Below are 18,190 nucleotides of genomic sequence, written 5' to 3'. Positions count from 1 at the left end.
ATCTATCCACAAGAGAGATTGAAGCTACTTTGTCAAAGGTTGAAAAGAGAAAATTTAGGCAATAAGCCTTGAAATTTACCTTGATTGTAGGAACACTACATCGGCAAGGAGTCGATGATGTTTATGACTGATATGTCATGCTTGATGAGGTTTTTTTTGTCTTGGAAGAGTGTAATGACTTTTCTCGTGGAGGGCCTTTTAAGAGCTAGATATTGGTGGTTGTCCATTTCCTAGGATGTATTTGCGTATATTAAGAGATGTGAAACATCTCAGAGCATGACAATAGAGAGAATAGGAAGTGTTCACCGACTCTTACCATGGCTATACTACCATTTGAGAAGTGGAGCATTGATTTAATTGAACCTATACATCCTTCATTAACTACACAAAAGCATTATATCATTGTGGTGACAGACTATTTCACTAAGTGGTCTAAAACCTATGCTACAATGAAGGATGATAACAAGGAAATGACTAGTTTTATTTTGGAGGATATTATTTATCATTTTCGTCCATCTAAGGAGCTTGTGTCTAACCATAGGACACATTTTTTGAATAAAGGATTTGAGACTTTAAAGAAATCTTTGAAGATTAAACATAATAAGACCATGCCTTACAATCCCAAGCTAACAGATAAGTAGAGAGTTGCCGAATAAGCAACTTCTGAGGATTTTATTCAAGATTGTATCTAAAGATAACCATGATTGGGATAAGAAGTTGTATGTGGCTATTTGGGATTATAATACAACATTCAAAAGAGCTACAAGCCATACCCCTTTTAAATTAGCATATGTGAAAGAGTGTTCTCTACATTTGAAGAATGAGCTACCTATAGTGAGGTTTACTCTAAATCATTCTTTGAGTGAGGAGAAAGAATTGCAAGAAAAGCTCACTTCCCTTGTACATCTTGATGAGACAATTGCAAGCCTTATTAAATCATGAAGTAGGAAAGGAGTGTTGAGATGACAAGCTCAACACATGCGGACATTGATGATGGACCGCCTGGTTAGATGGGTCCACACGTCTACACTTAGCACGTCGGTGGTCATTATGCATCTCACATGGCCACTGACTCATTACTTATTATATTCAGGTCATTACACCTATTTACAGCTGGCATAGTTATAGTGCCAGTCGACTATTGTAGTCGGTTAGTCATTGTTTGACTTAGTAGGCCACTTTCCTTTTATGTTGTATCTTATCTATACTTTGAGTACATTGTAAAGTGTGTGGAAGAAGAAGAAGAAATCAGCAAGAAAACGTTTTGGCCTCCATCTCTCTTCTTGTCTCTTGAGTGAGCTTCTCCTTGTGCACTCTGTGTGTGTTCGGCACAGCATCTTGAGCAACCCCCTCCACCACGCGATTCTTGACATGGTATTAGAGCCACGCCATTGAGAGAGGCTGATTTCGAAGGTTGAAGCAAAGGAGAAGAAGCAAGGTTCGAGCAAGCAAGCCACGGGTAAGAAGCTCTCCCATCCTTAAACTCTTTCTCTTGGATAGTGCCTGTGGAGGCACCGGAAGCAGGGCAGAGCAAAAACCTCAGATTGCAGTGAGATTTGGTGTGCGCAAAGAGCACTGTGTATTGTGCAGATAGGTCCTTCAGGGCTTTCCCGCAGTTATTTTGGGCATCTGAGGCCGTTTCAGGGCCCGTTTTAGAGCCGCAAGGTTGCGGATAGTAGTTTCAAGGTACGCTGCGACTTCGACTGTATTGACCGAAAGTTAGTGCGCAGGTTACAGATTTCAGATCTATAAGTTCAAAGGTGTTTACCAGTGAGTAAACACAAGGTTCATCTGCAAACAGCTTGCAGATTTCATGTATTGTTGAGCAAACAGTGAAAAAGGCTGTCTGGTGTATTGCTGTGCACTACAGGTCGAGGGTTGAAGAAGATTTGCTTGCTGTTGGTATTAATTTTGTAATAATGGCAGAGAACAGTGGAAGCCCCATCATTGAGAAGCTTGACAAGAACAACTACCCTTCATGGAAGTTCCGTGTCACGAACTTCCTTATTGGAAAAGGCCTCTACGAGTTCGTTTCAGGTGAAGAAAAGGAGCCAGAAATGAGTAATCCTCCAACTGCAGAAGAGACAAAGGCATGGAAAGAATGGAATGCAAAGGATAAAAAGGTCATGTATTGGTTGTCTGCAGTAATTGACAATAATATGCTGGGACACATTAGAAATACATAGAATTCATATGCAGCTTGGACCATACTTGAAAGTATGTTTTCTGTAAATACAAAGGCACGAAAGATTCAACTCAAGCAAGAGTTGAATACATTAAAGAAAGGGAAGATGTCTATCAATGAGTATGCACTGAAGGTAAGAAGCATTGCAGATGCATTGGCAGCGATTGATGCAATGCCCGATGATGATGATTTGGTGTCGTCTACCTTGGGTGGACTTAACAATGAAAAGGCTTGGAAGTCTTTTGTAACTTCCGTATATGTCAGAAAGCCATTTTCAGATTTCGATGAATTGGTCTCCCTTATGATTACTAAAGAGATCAACATGCAGAGTGAGACATCTGAAAGAAGTGGTGAACAGGTCCAAGCTTTCTACTCCAGTTCTGGAAGGGGATGTGGTAGGTTCTCTTCAAGAGGCCGTGGTACAGGATGTGGTAGTGACAACCAGCAAAACAGATTGGATCAGCAATTTGGCAATATGCAGGTTTCAGGAGGTCGTGGTAACTTTAGAGGCACGGGGAGCTTTAGAGGAAGAGGTGGATGGCAGAACAGAGGTTCTAACAACTCTGGTATTGTGTGCCACTACTGTGGCAAAACAAGTCACATTGCCGCCCAATGTTATGCTAAGAAAGATGATATCCGCAGTGGTAAGTTGCAGCAAGGAAACTATGCATCGTCTTCACGACAGAATGAAGACAAAAATGAACGTTTGTTTGTTAAGCAGCATATGTTGAATGCTGTTACAGGAAAGAGAACACATGAAGATGTTTGGTATGTTGATTCAGGTGCATCCAATCATATGACCAGCCATGCAGAATGGTTTGGAGAGATGCAGGATTTGCAGAATGCAGGTTATGTGCAGGCAGGTGATGACTCATGCCACCCAATTTCACACATTGGAAAAGTTCCTTTGTCCTTTCATGATGGTAAGACAAAGAGTCTTTCAGATGTATTACATGTGCCATCTATTACAAAGAACTTGGTGTCAGTCGGTCAAATGGTAGAGCAAGGGCTGTAAGTCAGATTTAATGCAAAGGGCTGCTTTGTAGAAGACTTCAATGACAAGTGCAGTTTGGTAGCAAAGGGAAGTAGAGTTGGACGTATGTTCACTCTAGATGCTAGAATTCGTACTATGAATGCTGCTATGTATACCAAAGGAAAAGGTGTTGTTGCAGACATTGAAATTTGGCACAAATGCATTGGACATGCAAATGTACAAAGGCTGAAATTAATGCAGTCCAAAGGGTTGGTTACAGGTTTGCCTACATTTAAAGTTGCAGAATTTCAGAAGGTATGTGAAGCATGTCAGTTTGGTAAGCAGGCAAGACAACCCTTTTCACATGACAGAGATGTAAGCAGAAATATCCTTGATGTTGTGCATACAAACATTTGGGGGCCTACACAAAATGTATCTCTTGGAGGTAGTTCATACTTCGTCACATTCATTAATGATTGTTCTAGAAAGCTGTGGGTATATTTTATGAAGGAAAAGAGTGAAGCGTTTGAGCACTTTAGAACTTTCAAGGCTGCAGTTGAAAGAGAAACAAGCTTGAAAGTAAAGTGCCTGAGGTCAGATGGAGGGGGAGAGTACCTCTCAAATGAGTTCAGTGATTTTCTGAGGTCTCATGGGATAAAGATACAGTTCACATGCAAGTATACCCCACAGCAAAATGGGGTTGCAGAAAGGAAAAACAGGCATATTGCAGAAGTTGCACGCGCCTTGATGGCTGAAAAGAATATGCCTAAGCATTTTTGGTCTGAGGCTGTTCATACTGCTGTTTATATTATGAACAGAACTCCCACAGCTGCAGTTCATGGTATGACCCCCGAAGAATGTTTTACAGGTAAGAAGCCTGATGTTTCACACTTGAAAGTATTTGGCTGCATTGCGTATGTTCATGTGCCGGATGAGTTGCGGAAGAAACTGGATCCAAAGGCTGAAACGTGTGTCTTTATTGGATACTCTTTAGAGCAGAAAGGGTATCGCTGTTACAATCCTGTCACATGTAAGTCCAGAGTGAGCAGGGATGTCATCTTTGATGAAATGAATAGTTGGTATGCATCTAGTGGTGATGCATTGGATGATGATGATGATCATGACACTCATGTGCAGGCTGAAAAGCAAGAATCACGAACTCTTAGTGGACCAGAGACATCATCTGGTAGTCCTTGGTCTGGGAGACCAAGGAGTACCTCTACATCTTCGGGTGCATCTAGTAGCACTACAGGTAAAGACAAAGGAAAGAATAAAGTGTCAGAAGGAATTGATGCAGTTCTTGATGGAGACTCCAGTGGCTCAGAGAGCTTGGATGATGAGCTTGGCATTCCTTCAGTGAGGACTCTAGGTGTGCAGAGAGTATGCGTTAATGCAAAGACTCCATTGAGTGATCCAGTGGTACGCAAGTCTAGCAGGGTGAGATACCCTGTTAAAAGATTTGGTTTTGAAGGTTATGCAGCTCACCATTATGCTTATATGGTGAAACTAGTTGAGGATGTTGAGCCCACATGTTTTGAGGAGGCTGTTGGTCATGCTCATTGGGATGCAGCAATGGATGAGGAGATGGCTGCATTAGAGGCCAATAAGACTTGGGATCTAGTATCATTGCCGAAGGGAAAGAAAGCTATTGGATGTAAGTGGGTTTATAAGATTAAGCACAATGCAGATGGTTCTATTAGCAGGTACAAAGCTAGGCTGGTTGCAAAAGGCTATGCTCAGACATATGGCATAGATTATGATGAAACTTTCAGTTCAGTTGCTAGGATGGCAACTGTCAGATGTGTGATTGCTTTGGCAGCAGCCAAAGGTTTGAGGTTGCAGCAAATGGATGTAAAGAATGCCTTCTTGCATGGTGATTTGCAGGAAGAAGTGTATATGGATCAGCCAGTAGGTTATGAAGATTTAGAGCATCCCACGTATGTGTGTAGGTTGAAGAAGGCACTCTATGGGCTCAAGCAAGCACCTAGAGCATGGTCTGACAAGATTAGAGAGTATATTGTCAATATTGTCTTTTATGTTTCTAATGTTGATCACTCACTTTATGTCAGAAAGGGAGATGCAGGTTTGGTCATCATAGTCATCTATGTGGATGACTTGATTATTACGGGTGATAGTGATAGTGGGATTGCTGAAGTCAAGGGCTGTTTGAAGATGAAGTTTGAGATGAAGGATTTAGGTGAGCTAAGGTACTTCCTTGGCATTGAGGTGATCAGATGTGATGATGGTATATGGCTGTCCCAAAGACAGTATGGCTTGGATATGTTGTCCAAGTATGGTATGACTGCATGCAAACCACTTTCAGTCCTGTTGGAGCAGAATGTAAAGTTGAGTGCTGATGTTGGGGATGAGATAGAAGACCCTACTATGTTCAGGAGGATAGTGGGGAGTTTGATCTACATGACCATTACAAGGCTAGACTTGAGCTATGCTGTTGGTCTTGTGAGTCAGTTTATGCAAGTACCTAGAAAGCCACATTTGGATGCAGTTAGACGCATATTGAGATATGCATCTAACTGCATCCAAATGTGGCTTTTCTATGAGGCAGGTATAGATGTACAGGTATTTGGATACACAGATGCAGATTGGGCTGGTAGTATGTCTGATAGAAGATCTACCAGCGGATACATGTTCTCTCTTGGTAGTGTAGCAGTTGCATGGAGCAGCAAAAAGCAATCTACAGTTGCTTTGTTGAGTATAGAGGCTGAGTATAGAGGTGCTGCTATTGCAGCATGTGAGGTAGTATGGCTGCAAAAGCTATTGGCTGATTTGGATGTCCAAGTGGAAGGTCCAGTTGTCATTTATTGTGACAACATGAGTAGTATACAATTGGCTAGGAACCCTGTGTTCCATGCTAGGACAAAACATATTGAGGTACATTACCACTTTGTGAGAGAGAAGATACTAGCAGGTGAGATTGACTTGGTGTATGTCAGCACGCAGGATCAGATAGATGACATATTCACGAAGGCATTGGGTACAGAGAAGCTTCCAAAGTTTCGAAGCTTACTTGGAGTTGTAGAGATACAGTTGAGCTTGAGGCGGAGTGTTGAGATGACAAGCTCAACACATGCGGACATTGATGATGGACCGCCTGGTTAGATGGGTCCATACGTCTATACTTAGCACGTCAGTGGTCATTATACATCTCACATGGCCACTGACTCATTACTTATTATATTCAAGTCGTTACACCTATTTACAGCTGACATAGTTATAGTGCCAGTCGACTAGTGTAGTCGGTTAGTCATTGTTTGACTTAGTAGGCCACTTTCCTTTTATGTTGTATCTTATCTATACTTTGTGTACATTGTAAAGTGTGTGGAAGAAGAAGAAGAAATCAACAAGAAAACGTTTTGGCCTCCATCTCTCTTCTTGTCTCTTGAGTGAGCTTCTCCTTGTGCACTCTGTGTGTGTTCGGCGCAGCTTCTTGAGCAACCCCCTCCACCACGCGATTTTTGACAAGGAGCTAATGAAAATACATCATGATCTTCATACTAAGAAATATAAGTTTGGTAATAGTCCTAGTCCAATTGGTCCTATATTATGATGCTAGTTGTGAGCTCTTCCCAGGCAAGTTCAAACCCAAATGGGATGATTATTTTATAAGATTGTTCGACAATGTCCCTATTACTTAGTTTACTTTAATGTGTGTATACATTCCAAAGAAAATTGAATACTAGCTCTAATTATGAAATTGACCCTCATTATGAAGATAATTATTCATGGCCCTAAAGAAAAAGAATTCAAAAGCGCAAATCACGAATGACCCTACTAACATGGAAGCAACAATTGGAGTTGCGAGCACAGGAGTCACTGATAGAGTCACAGGAGCGGATAACAACCCTTTACCATTACAGTGTGAGGGATCCCATTTTAAGGATATACCATCATGTAACCTTGGACACCCTTGAGATCTTTGATGTAGTGACATGCCACTTATTCCCCAACGATAGTGGAATTTCTTTGTAGACTCCCTAGCTAATTATGTCTTAGTTGAACATGTTTTTCTTAACTGTGGTCTTGAGGGCCTTTTACAATTGCCTCTTAATGTTAGTCCAAGGAAACTTTGGGGACTACTTTGCTGACATGTCCTATTTTGGACTGCTAATGGTTAGTATGGGTTACAAGTTAATTGGTAGCGATTGACCATCTTCCTATTCTATCATGGATGCATCGGATCGTTCAACGACATATTCGTAGGACATCCCTTACTATTTTTGTAGGGGTTGTTGGTGGCTGATGAAATCATGGGGATTTTTTCAAGATGGATTTATTAAGAACGAACCCCAAAGAAATTAGTCAAGGATTTAGTTTAATCTAGAAGCTTTGATAAAAGATTTTAAGATCGGAAATATCTCTAAGTTGAAAAAACAGACTTCAATACTATGCAAAGTGTATTTGATCCATCTTCAATACTATGCAAAGTGTATTTATGTCAAGTACCTTGCTAATTTAGTCTAAGTGAAGAGCGAGAGTAAGCCTACCTCTTGCCATAGTATTAATGCTCCCTAGTAAACATGCATAAGAAGGGACTCTAGTTGGCTATAATGGTTATTGATAGATAAGTTTCCATCAATGCATGTTATTAGCATCAATAAAATATTGTTGATAGTTAAAACGATTTTTAGAGTCCCCAAAATCTAGATACCCTAGGGGAAGAGCTCACTGCGTAAATCTCAAAGTTCGATTGCTACGAGATTAATCATCACTTGAAAGTTGCATGAGTGTTTGAAGTCATAATTGCTTAAAGACATCAACCTTGTTTGTGATTTTCTAGATTAGATCATCCTGATTGAATTAAGTATTGAAACATATAAAAATTGAGGAACCCTATACCTCCCCCAAGGATAGGTGTGGAATCCCCATACCAAGAGGGGATGTCTTTACAGTCGTGGAAGCATGAACTGACTCCGATGGCGAGAGGTCTCCCAAGAGGGATTGTTTTAAGTAGGAGGTGGTTAAGGTGCTAGGAGGGGCTCTAGCTAGTAAATCCTTTATGCACCTAGGAACTACTTGGTCCCATGTATGACCCAAGTTTTACGTGGGACACCTAAAAATGCTAGCTATGGGTGGATTTGATCTTGGTGACATGCAAATGCGTCGAATGAGGCAGCACGTATAATTGTAATGTTTCTATTGTATGGGTAGGAGAACACACATTATGAAACATAATCAATAAATTTATTTTATTCTGATTAATGTCTATGAGTAAATTACACACATGAACAACTATGCAAAAAATGATTATTTTTAATCAATAAATATTTTTTAATATATTTCACGTAATGTGGTAGGTAATTGATAAGAACTTCCATAGATGGAAGCAGGTAGATGGATTCTCGACGAATCTAGTCCTATGGCATAGTGATCTCAATTTGTGAAGAGGTTTTCCCAAAAACAAACACCAGGAAGAAACTCTAAGAAGGGCCGATTGGCTGACTTACCTAGGGTTTGGTCTCAGAACCCGGACTGTAAATTATCTTAGGGAAAAGGTACAATGACTGCGCCAGAGCACTGTGAGGGATTTTATAAATCCTTAGTCTACTCCTGGAAAAAAGTGTTGTACTCCATGAACCAAGGGTAATGGCAGTCACTCCTTCCGGACAATAAGCCTCTCGAAGGACGCCTCCGGATATGAGCTGGTTGTTGATAGATGACTATTAGGTCAATTAGAAACCTTCAGGTGGATCCTCCATGGGTAACGACAAGATGCTTCCCCTGCGGGGTAGACCTAGGGTTATAGAGCCGGACAAAATTCGATCATTCTAGTTAGAGTACGAATGGTGATGGTTGGAAGGTAAACTCTAGGCGACTACTTAAATGTAACTCGTCATGTAATAAAGACGGATATATTACAACTATTATCAAAACCAAAAGAAATCAAAAACTTAGTAATTGTAGCTTGAGATATGAGTTGTTTTCCCTTTCCCTTGCAGATATGTGTTTTTTTATATTACCTAGAGAGACAAAGATTGTGAGAAATTCCTAGTCTTTTGAGTAATGTTTACATCAGCAATTCATTCTAGGGATTATGGATGGAGAATGCAAGTAATGTGGATTCTAGATCACATCTACAATCCTTCTACAATATACCGGGAAAGATGCTGGATGTTAAGATGTGGATATTGTTATATCAACACAAGCTGTCTTGCCTTCTTCAGACCAATTTGAAGAGAATAAGATGAATGGAAAACCTTAAAGTCTTCAAGGTTTATTTATTCCATGAAGCCAAAGTGAATTCAACTTTATTCACTAGAGGTCGAGAGGTTAAACTAAATCGATGTATTTATGAGGAAGTGACAAAGGTCATCCTAGCGGACCGAATTATAGTTGTTGGTTGCTCTAAAAATTGTAACTACATCAAAGATGGACTTCCTAATCTTCCTTTAAAGTATCAATTTTTAGACATCCATTCTTCAAAGCCCAATTATTACCTAATGGATGTATCCAAATGCCATGCCTAGATTGTATTAAGGAGATCTTCTCTCCCAAATAACCAGTCATCCCAAAATAAACCATGTATTTTTTTCCTTTAGCAAAGGAAATTATTTTTTCTATCCATTAAATATGAAATTGGTTACCACTTTAGCAATTAAGATTTACGAGTCAGTAGATATATCTGAAATCCATGGTTACATTCCTTAAGTTAATTAGAAAAACTCTATCATGATGTAACCTTCTTTGAAAATTTAATATAAGGTATTTCTATCCTTGTGAAATGATTTCTCTTTTTGAAAAGATACGAGCAAATTATATGGTAACATTTGTAGAGCTAACTAGAGAAAATATTACGATACCATGGGAAGCTATTCCTACCCTTAATGCTACTGAGATCCAAGAAAAGAAGTTCATGCTTAAGCAAATCAAACCACCTGAGTTTGATGGCCAAGGAAAAAATGTCGAGGTTGAAGCAGAAATATGGGTCAAGTCCCTAGAAGATTATTTCATTTGCTGTTGGAATTATCCCAGCGAATCAAGCAATGATTAGCAAGTTAAAGCTAACAAGAGAAGCCAGAATTTGGTGAAAACAATGGTGTAAAGACCAAGGAATCTCCGAAGCATCTATTAGTTGGAACGTATTAAAGGATACAGTGTAAGGCCGGTAACTCTGGCCAGCATACCGTATGCAAAAGATGAATGAATTCTTTGGTGGAATGAAATTAGAAGCCTATTACTTGAAGTTTGTAACACTTCTCGAGTATGCACCAGTATGGATATTTCACAACAAGTATCCAAGTTTTGCCATGGATTGGATGATCCCTTGAGCACATGGCTTGAAGCAATGCATCCATCCGACCTCCAAGATGCATTGATAAGAGCAAGACTAATTGTACAAGAACTCCAGTCCAAACCAAGAAACAATAAGCCTTGGAATAATAAGTTCGAAAACAAAAATATAACTAGGGGCTATGCAAAAAGAGCCCAAGGTCAATTCCAATCTGCTAATAGCAAGAAGGCTAAGATGTCGATGGTAGAGAACTTTACTAGTGATAATAAGGATACTTTCAGGTACTATTATTATAACGAACCTGGCCACATCCAAAGGTGATGCCCAAAACTCAAACAAAACAAATGCCAAAGCAAGTTCCATAACGACCTGAGACTCGCACAACCATAGCTAGAGGAAGATTTTCTGGCATAACCCTCAAGGAAGGAAGATGATGAGGGTCCCACTTTGGAAATCAACATGGAGAGAGTGAGAATTCACGCCTCTCTCAACAAGAAGGGACCAAATCGACAGTTCTTAGTGATTCAAACACCATCAATCTATAACAGTAAACCCTTTAAAATTTTGATTAATTTTGGAATCACACATTCATTCATATCACCAAGGTGTGCTAGAAAACTAGGTGTAGACACAATGTATGCACCAGGGCTGATTGTTGAGTTAGCTGATGGAAAAGAAGTTTCCTCAATACAATAGACAAGTAAGGTGGAGTTTAATTTGGGTGGCAATCAGACCAACATGCAATTCTGAGTGATGAACCTGGGAACCTATGAGTGCCTGTTAGGAATCGACTAGTTAACTCCAAATGATGCTCATATTCATTGTGAAAAGGGCCAAGTCACATTCTTGAATCTTGTAGGACAACAAGTGACCACACAGGGAGAAGTAGAAAAACCAAAGATTCAATTAGAAAAAGCTTCTCAAATCACTAAAGGTTTAAGAAAAGGCTTCCCTGTATACCTAATCAAATTAAATAAAATTGAACAGGATAAAGAAGCTGAAGATGAACCATCATGGCTAAGGAAACATGCTGATGTATCTCCTGAAGAATTAACTAAACTTCCACCATAGAGAGAAGTCGACCACAAAATCAAACTAGTACTAAGAGCTGCACCAATTGCAAAGAAACTATATTGAATGTCCATTCGGAAAGCCATAGAACTAAAGGAAAAACTCAAAAAACTTTTAGATTAGGGATACATTAGACCTAGTAACTCACCCTAGGGAGCTCCAATGTTATTTCAAAAAAAGAAGGATGGGACTCTCCGTCTCTGCATTGATTATCGAGGGCTAAATTAGGTAACAATCAAGAATAAGTATCTGATTCCAAGAATCGATGAACTACTTGATCAACTACAAGGAGTGAAGATTTTCTCCAAGATTGATCTCAGATTATGTAACGTGTCCACTAGCATCCTCTAGGACACGTCTTAGCAGTCCATCGGAAAGGTTGTCTAGAAGACTCCACCCGGCACTCCCATGGAATGTTGCGGGTTTTTGTAATCTAGGACTTTCCGCGTCTGCCCCGTAACGGAAGTGTCCTGGGCGCTCTCCACTTAGGATCGAACGGAATTGTTTGGTTGTTTGCTAACAGCGTCTAGCGTCAGACCTGATCGAACTACTTTACGCAGAATGCCCGGTCTGAAGCAGATTCATGCTGCACTTGGTTCAAGGAGAATGGGAAACGAGAGGGATGCAAGGCTCGACCTCTCTGCCAAAAGGCATAGTCCCATTCCGTTCCCCTAAAACAGCCTGAATCGGTTAATTGGTATTTCTAAATCATCGTTCTCCTTTCTTACTTCGGTGATGACAATCATCCTCTGTCTGTTGAAGACCTTGAGAAAAGTTCCCGGCTAACCGGGACCACCCATCCGTAGGACGGACCCATGGTCCATCCTCCGCACTTTCCTCGGTTTGTTTTAGTTATGTAATTACCTACCACATTAGTTTGACACATACAAACAGCTTCTTTGATTAACCCTGTTATGCACTGGTTCCTTCACGTAATCTTATCACAGGACATAAAGAAAACAATGTCAAACAACTTCTTTGTTATCATTTTATCCTTTTATCTTTGAAATACAAGGAGTTCTCGCCCGTAGGCGCTTTCATAATCCGCCCGAAGGCTATCCAGTAATCCTTCCTGTGATTACTATCCCAAGTTTCCGCTCGTAGACTAGTATGTGGGCCTCGAGATCCAATCCCAAGTCATGTTAGTCTCTTGTGCAGGACCCGGAAGGCGAGGGATTTACAGCCAGAGCCCCCCCTGGCACCCAAGCGTCCTCCTGCTCCAAGCAGAACTCAACGGAGAGACCTCTCACGGCGGGTTCGGTCCACGTTCCCGGCGCGGTTCACAACCCCCTTAGTTAGGGTTAGGCAGGCAGTCGGGGGTAACTGAAGCTGCCTCTCCCTTCAGGCCTTCAACCTGAAGCATTTAGATATGTTTTCCTCCTTTAGTTCATTGAGCAAACAATGCAAACAGTGCTTTTCTAACTGTTACAAGCACAATCAAATTCCAATGGTCGTTTGGCTGGCAAACTGTTAAGGATTGACTCCTTATCTCCGAATGCAACCCGCATTCGATCCGGAATCAATTGCAACTTAGCAAGATTCCTATTATTCTTGGATTAGGGTCATACCCTTCCAATACATTAGGTTTGCTGTGGCAGGATCCAGCGACCATGTCGCTTTAGTTTATTGTCGGTCATTTGCTTCAAGGCAAATACTTAACTTTCCTTTTCCTTGGCAAACTTTTCCCAAGAAAAGTGAATAACAGGATGATTACTCATCCTCAATAAATTAACTTCCTTCAATAACTTGTCAACCTCATTTCGAGAGATGACAAGACTCTTTACGGACAAATTCCAAGACTATACAATGTTGCGGCTTGTGCGCAAGTATTGCATCTATTCTACGAAATCCTCCTACCCATTTCTTAGTGTTCCGACCACGGGTTTTAACCCTAGCCGAGTAACAGGATTTTGGGGTATCCTTCAAGTCATTTCTAATTAGGTTTGGCTCATGGTTCTAGAATATGCAACTCCGTCGGAGTTCCATCATGATCCTTAGGTTCACAGTTTTTGTCTTAAGCGAGGTCGAATTATCCTTGCACTAAATCCTAGTTATCTCTTAGGACTCCTATGTTTATACGATTCCTTGTGGTTTATATTACTTAGCCAATTCAATTATGCCTGTTTGCGACAAGGATGATCCTTCTAGGGTGATAAACCAAATCTAACGGAATCGAATCTGCGTAAACATGCGATTGATTGCCGTTTCCTTGGTGAGGTAAAATTACTTACTAATATGTACACTAACTTTCCTAATTAATCAAGCCTACTACTTTGTAGTCTATGCTCTCGAAACTTATGCCTTGACGAATCATACAATCTTTCCTTGGTGCACGATAATTTGGTTACTAACTTTTCCTAGGACCTCCTACTAGGTCTTACATCAATAGTCGTACCCACAACCTTGTTGTTTACCCTTTTTCATTCTATGCTCTTACACCTAATTACGGCTCTTAATGATTGACCTTTTTCTCATGACGACTACGCAATTCCTAACATTCTCCTAGCCACGAAGTCGTTGATGATACTCAAGCGAAACTAGTGTTATCCTATTCCATCTTATAACTAATTTGCAAGTCATACGTTCACTTTAGTACCCTATTAATTCTTTCCGAATGAAACCTTATGGTGCTAGCCTTTTCCTATGAAATCATTACGAGAGGTATGTTACCTAATGTGCAGTATACGCTTAATCTACCATATCTAGGATGACAAATAATGCACATATAAATTCCGTTTCCTTGCTTAGGATTAGATTCCTTACCTTGATAAGGTACCAACTACATGCATCTAACCCTTTAATCGTTCAATCTTTCATAATGTTCAAAAGATGCATTTCTTTCAATTTCCATATGCTTTTAATTTAAACGTAAACATGAAATTCCCTTTCTAAGCGCGCCTAATCATTTCCTTATGCGGAATTAACACGAAGAACCTGGACTTGTGGAGTCGGAGTGATGTCCACTTGCACATTCGGAGTCGAGCCTCCCGCGGTCGCATCTTGGGATCTTTTTGGAGCCATCGTGGTCGTAAATTCGACTTCCGATCTACCTTTGTGCTTGTATGCGGTTGGGTTCCTCTTCGGGATAGAGCTTGCGACAAAAGCTTAGGAGTCCCCACGAACTCGAATCGGCACGGTATTTGGACGGCTTGCGGATTTAATGTCTTTGTCCGAAGTCTTGTCGAAGGTTCTTGTCGAAGGTTCTTGTGAGGTCTTTATGACCTCACCGTCTCCTTCTTTAGAAGTCCCGGGGTATTTAATGGATCCTCGGGAAGATGCCGTGGGAAAGGTCCTTTGGGACAAGTGCCTTTTGGCCAGGTGGTGGGAAAGGGGGTTATAGAGGCCCCCTTTGGAAGCTTCTAAAGAAGCTTCTTTAAAGAAGCTTCTGCTTCTTCACAGATCCACGTGGGCAGGGGGGTCGTGACAGCGTGGCGGCGGTGGATCAGTCTGGCGCTGTGGCAGGGGCGTTTGGCGGCAACGACTGGCGGCCTTGCGGCCTGGCGGCAGCAGCGGCGGACTGGCGGCGACCTACGCCCTCCCACGATGGCCTCTCCTCCTCACAGAGTCTTCTCTCCTCCTCTTCCTAAGCACGTCCCGACGGCCTTCTTCCTTCACATTGGCAGCGACTCACGATCTGCCTGCGGCCTCTTCCTTTAGAGTCTTCCCTCCTCCTTCTCTAAGCACCCTCCTTAATGGGGGTGTTTTTATAGCCTTGGGGGGTGGGGAAGGGGTCTCCACCCACGTGGGGAACTTCCCATGCAAACCCCCACTTTGCCATCCCCCCCCCCACACACTCCCTTTCCTCCAGCCATGCATCGGCTGGGGGAAGGGATAAATATAAAAAAATTTGCACTTATTTAATTAAATTGCCCCTCCCAAGAGGGTGTTTTCGTGTGGCTTGCGGTTTTGAACACCCGGTTCGATTTACCATTCGCAGAGGACCCTATTTCCCTCGTGCGGCTTCACACATTACGTGGCCAATAATTTAAATGCGAGAGATACCCTTTGCACAGGGTTTGCACGGTGTGTGGGAAGTAATATTTATGATACGATCACGCGGAAATATTACATTCTCTCCCCCTTAGAAGAATCGAGATGTCCTCATCTCGAAATAAACTGGGGATATTGAAGATTGAGAGAGCTTTCATCCATCCAGGTAGCATCTTCTTCGGGGTAATCTTTCCACTGGACGAGGCATTCTCTCAAGGTCCTCGATCTCAACTGTCTCTCCCTAACATCTAAAATCTTTTCCGGCCTTAGTTCAAGGATTCCTTGACTAGGCATTACAATTTGTTGGTCATCAAGTACATGATTTGGGTTGGGTACATACTTTTTCAAGAGACTAATATGGAATACATTGTGAACTTTTGGGTTATCAGGAAGTTGCAATTTATAAGCATTGGGTCCTAGGCATTTGAGGATTTTATATGGTCCACAGTACCTTGGACTTAGCTTCTTGCATTTACCTAGAGATAAAGAACTCTTCTTTGGGCGTACACGAATGAATACCATGTCTCCTTCTTCGAAGATCCTCTCTTGGCGCTTCAAATCCGCATATGCCTTTTGTCTATCTTTGGCTGCTTGTATGTCTTGTCTTATTGACCTTATTTGGTCATCCATGTCCTCCAACATTTGTCTTGAGGCTTCCACTCTCAGGGTAGGATCAGAAAAATTTAGAGGACCATACAATGCCTGAAAAGGAGTCATTTGAATGCTCTACTAATAAGAAGCATTGTAGGCAAATTCTACCAATGGTAAGTATTGAATCCACCTCTTTGGCTCTCGACAGCAGTAAGCCCTAAGAATATCCTCAATGATTTGATTTACCCGCTCTGTTTGTCCATCTGTTTGGGGATGGTAGGCAGTGCTAAAACAGAGTTGGGTCCCAATAGCTTCAAAGATAGCTTTCCAAAAGTGAGAAGTGAAAAGAGAATCTCGATCGCTAATGATCCTTCTAGGTAAACCATGTAGCTTGAATATCTCCTTGATAAACACTATTGCGATATCGGAGGCTTTATAGTTTGTCTTTACTGGAATCAGGTGTGCAACCTTAGTAAGCATGTCAACTACAACCATAATGGAGTTGTATCCTCCTTGGACTTGGGGTAAACCCACGACAAAATCCATACTGATGAATTCCCATTTCATTTGGGGAATGTCAAGTGGTTGCAATTTCCCTGGCATCATGACATGTTCAGCCTTGATACGTTGGCAAGACAAACATTCGGTGACATATTTGAGGACGTCACCTTTGAGTCTCTCCCAATAATAACTCTTCCTGACTGCATTAAGAGTCTTTGCATAGTCGGGATGTCCTGCAAAAGGGGAATCATGAGCTTCCCACAATATCTTCTGCTTAAGTGACTGGCTTGCTGGTATACATAGCCTTGTTCTATAGTAAATAAGCCCATTGTCAATAGAAAATTCATGATACTTTGCCTGCAACTTCGGATTCTGATCCTTGGTAGATATTTCTTTTATCATTGCTTTGTAGGCTAAGTCATGGCATGCTTCCTCTCTAGCTAGTTCAAGTATAGGGTTGCTTGGCATAGATACTTTCGTAGCTAGGGATCTGGCCTTTGATGGATTCTGCAAGATTAGAGAGTTTAGGAATGCCTTGCGACTAAGTGCATCGGCAACCACATTCTCTTTACCTGGTCGATACTTGATTTCAAAGTCATATTCCTCCAATACTTCAATCCATCGACATTGCCTCATGTTGAGCTCATTCTGGGTAAAAATCCATTTGAGACTCTTATGATCGGTTACTAAAGTGAACTTGTTTCCCAACAAGTAGTGTCTCCAAAGCTTTAGAGCATGGATGACAGCTAATAACTCCAGATCATGAGTAGCATAATTCTTTTCGTGACTCTTCAATTTCCTTGAAGAATACGCTACTGGATGACCTTCCTGCATAAGAACACACCCCAATGCAAGAATGCTAGCATCAGTTACTACCTCGAACTCCTTACTGAGATCAGGAAGTTTCAGAATAGGTGCTGATACCAAACATTGCTTCAATTTGTCGAAGCTATTTTGCTCGGGAGTTGACCATGCAATAGAAGTCTGCTTCTTTAGTAAGTCGGTAAGAGGTGCTGCAATCAAAGCATAGTTTTTGATAAAGATCCTATACCATCCTGTCAAGCCAAGAAAACTACGTATCTCCTTGACAGATACTGGTATTGGCCATTCAAGCACATCTCTGACTTTGGCTGGATCCACTGATATTCCTTCTGATGATACTATGAATCCTAGATATTCAATCTGACGTTTGAAGAATGCACATTTCTTCATTTTTGCATACAGCTTATGAGACCGCATTGTCTCTAACACAATCCGCAGTTGGGGTTCATGATCTTCTTCCTGTTTAGAATAAACTAAAATGTCGTCGAAGAAGACAAGCACGAAATCATCAAGATATGGCCTAAAAATATCCTGCCTCACCTTGAGTCGTAACAAACTCTTTGTCAGAGTTTCGAAAGGAAACTTGACCCTTTCCACAGTGGATGTGAGTGTTATTGGGCTTAAGCCAATCCATCCCGAGTAGGCACTCATGGATACCCAAATTCATGACTCTGAATTTGACTGAGGTTTTCTTTCCTCCCAGATAGAACTCCTCCTTAGCAGTTTGCCTAGCACAAGTTACCTCACGACCATTTGCCAATTCCACAAGTAGGGTAGGTGCTTCTACTGTGGCTATTCCTAATCTCCT

Source organism: Lygodium microphyllum, chromosome 9 (assembly GCF_053477565.2).
Source record: "Lygodium microphyllum isolate KBCC chromosome 9, Lygodium_microphyllum_v1.1.10, whole genome shotgun sequence".
NCBI classification, from domain to species: domain Eukaryota; kingdom Viridiplantae; phylum Streptophyta; class Polypodiopsida; order Schizaeales; family Lygodiaceae; genus Lygodium; species Lygodium microphyllum.
This window is presented reverse-complemented; position numbering follows the sequence as displayed.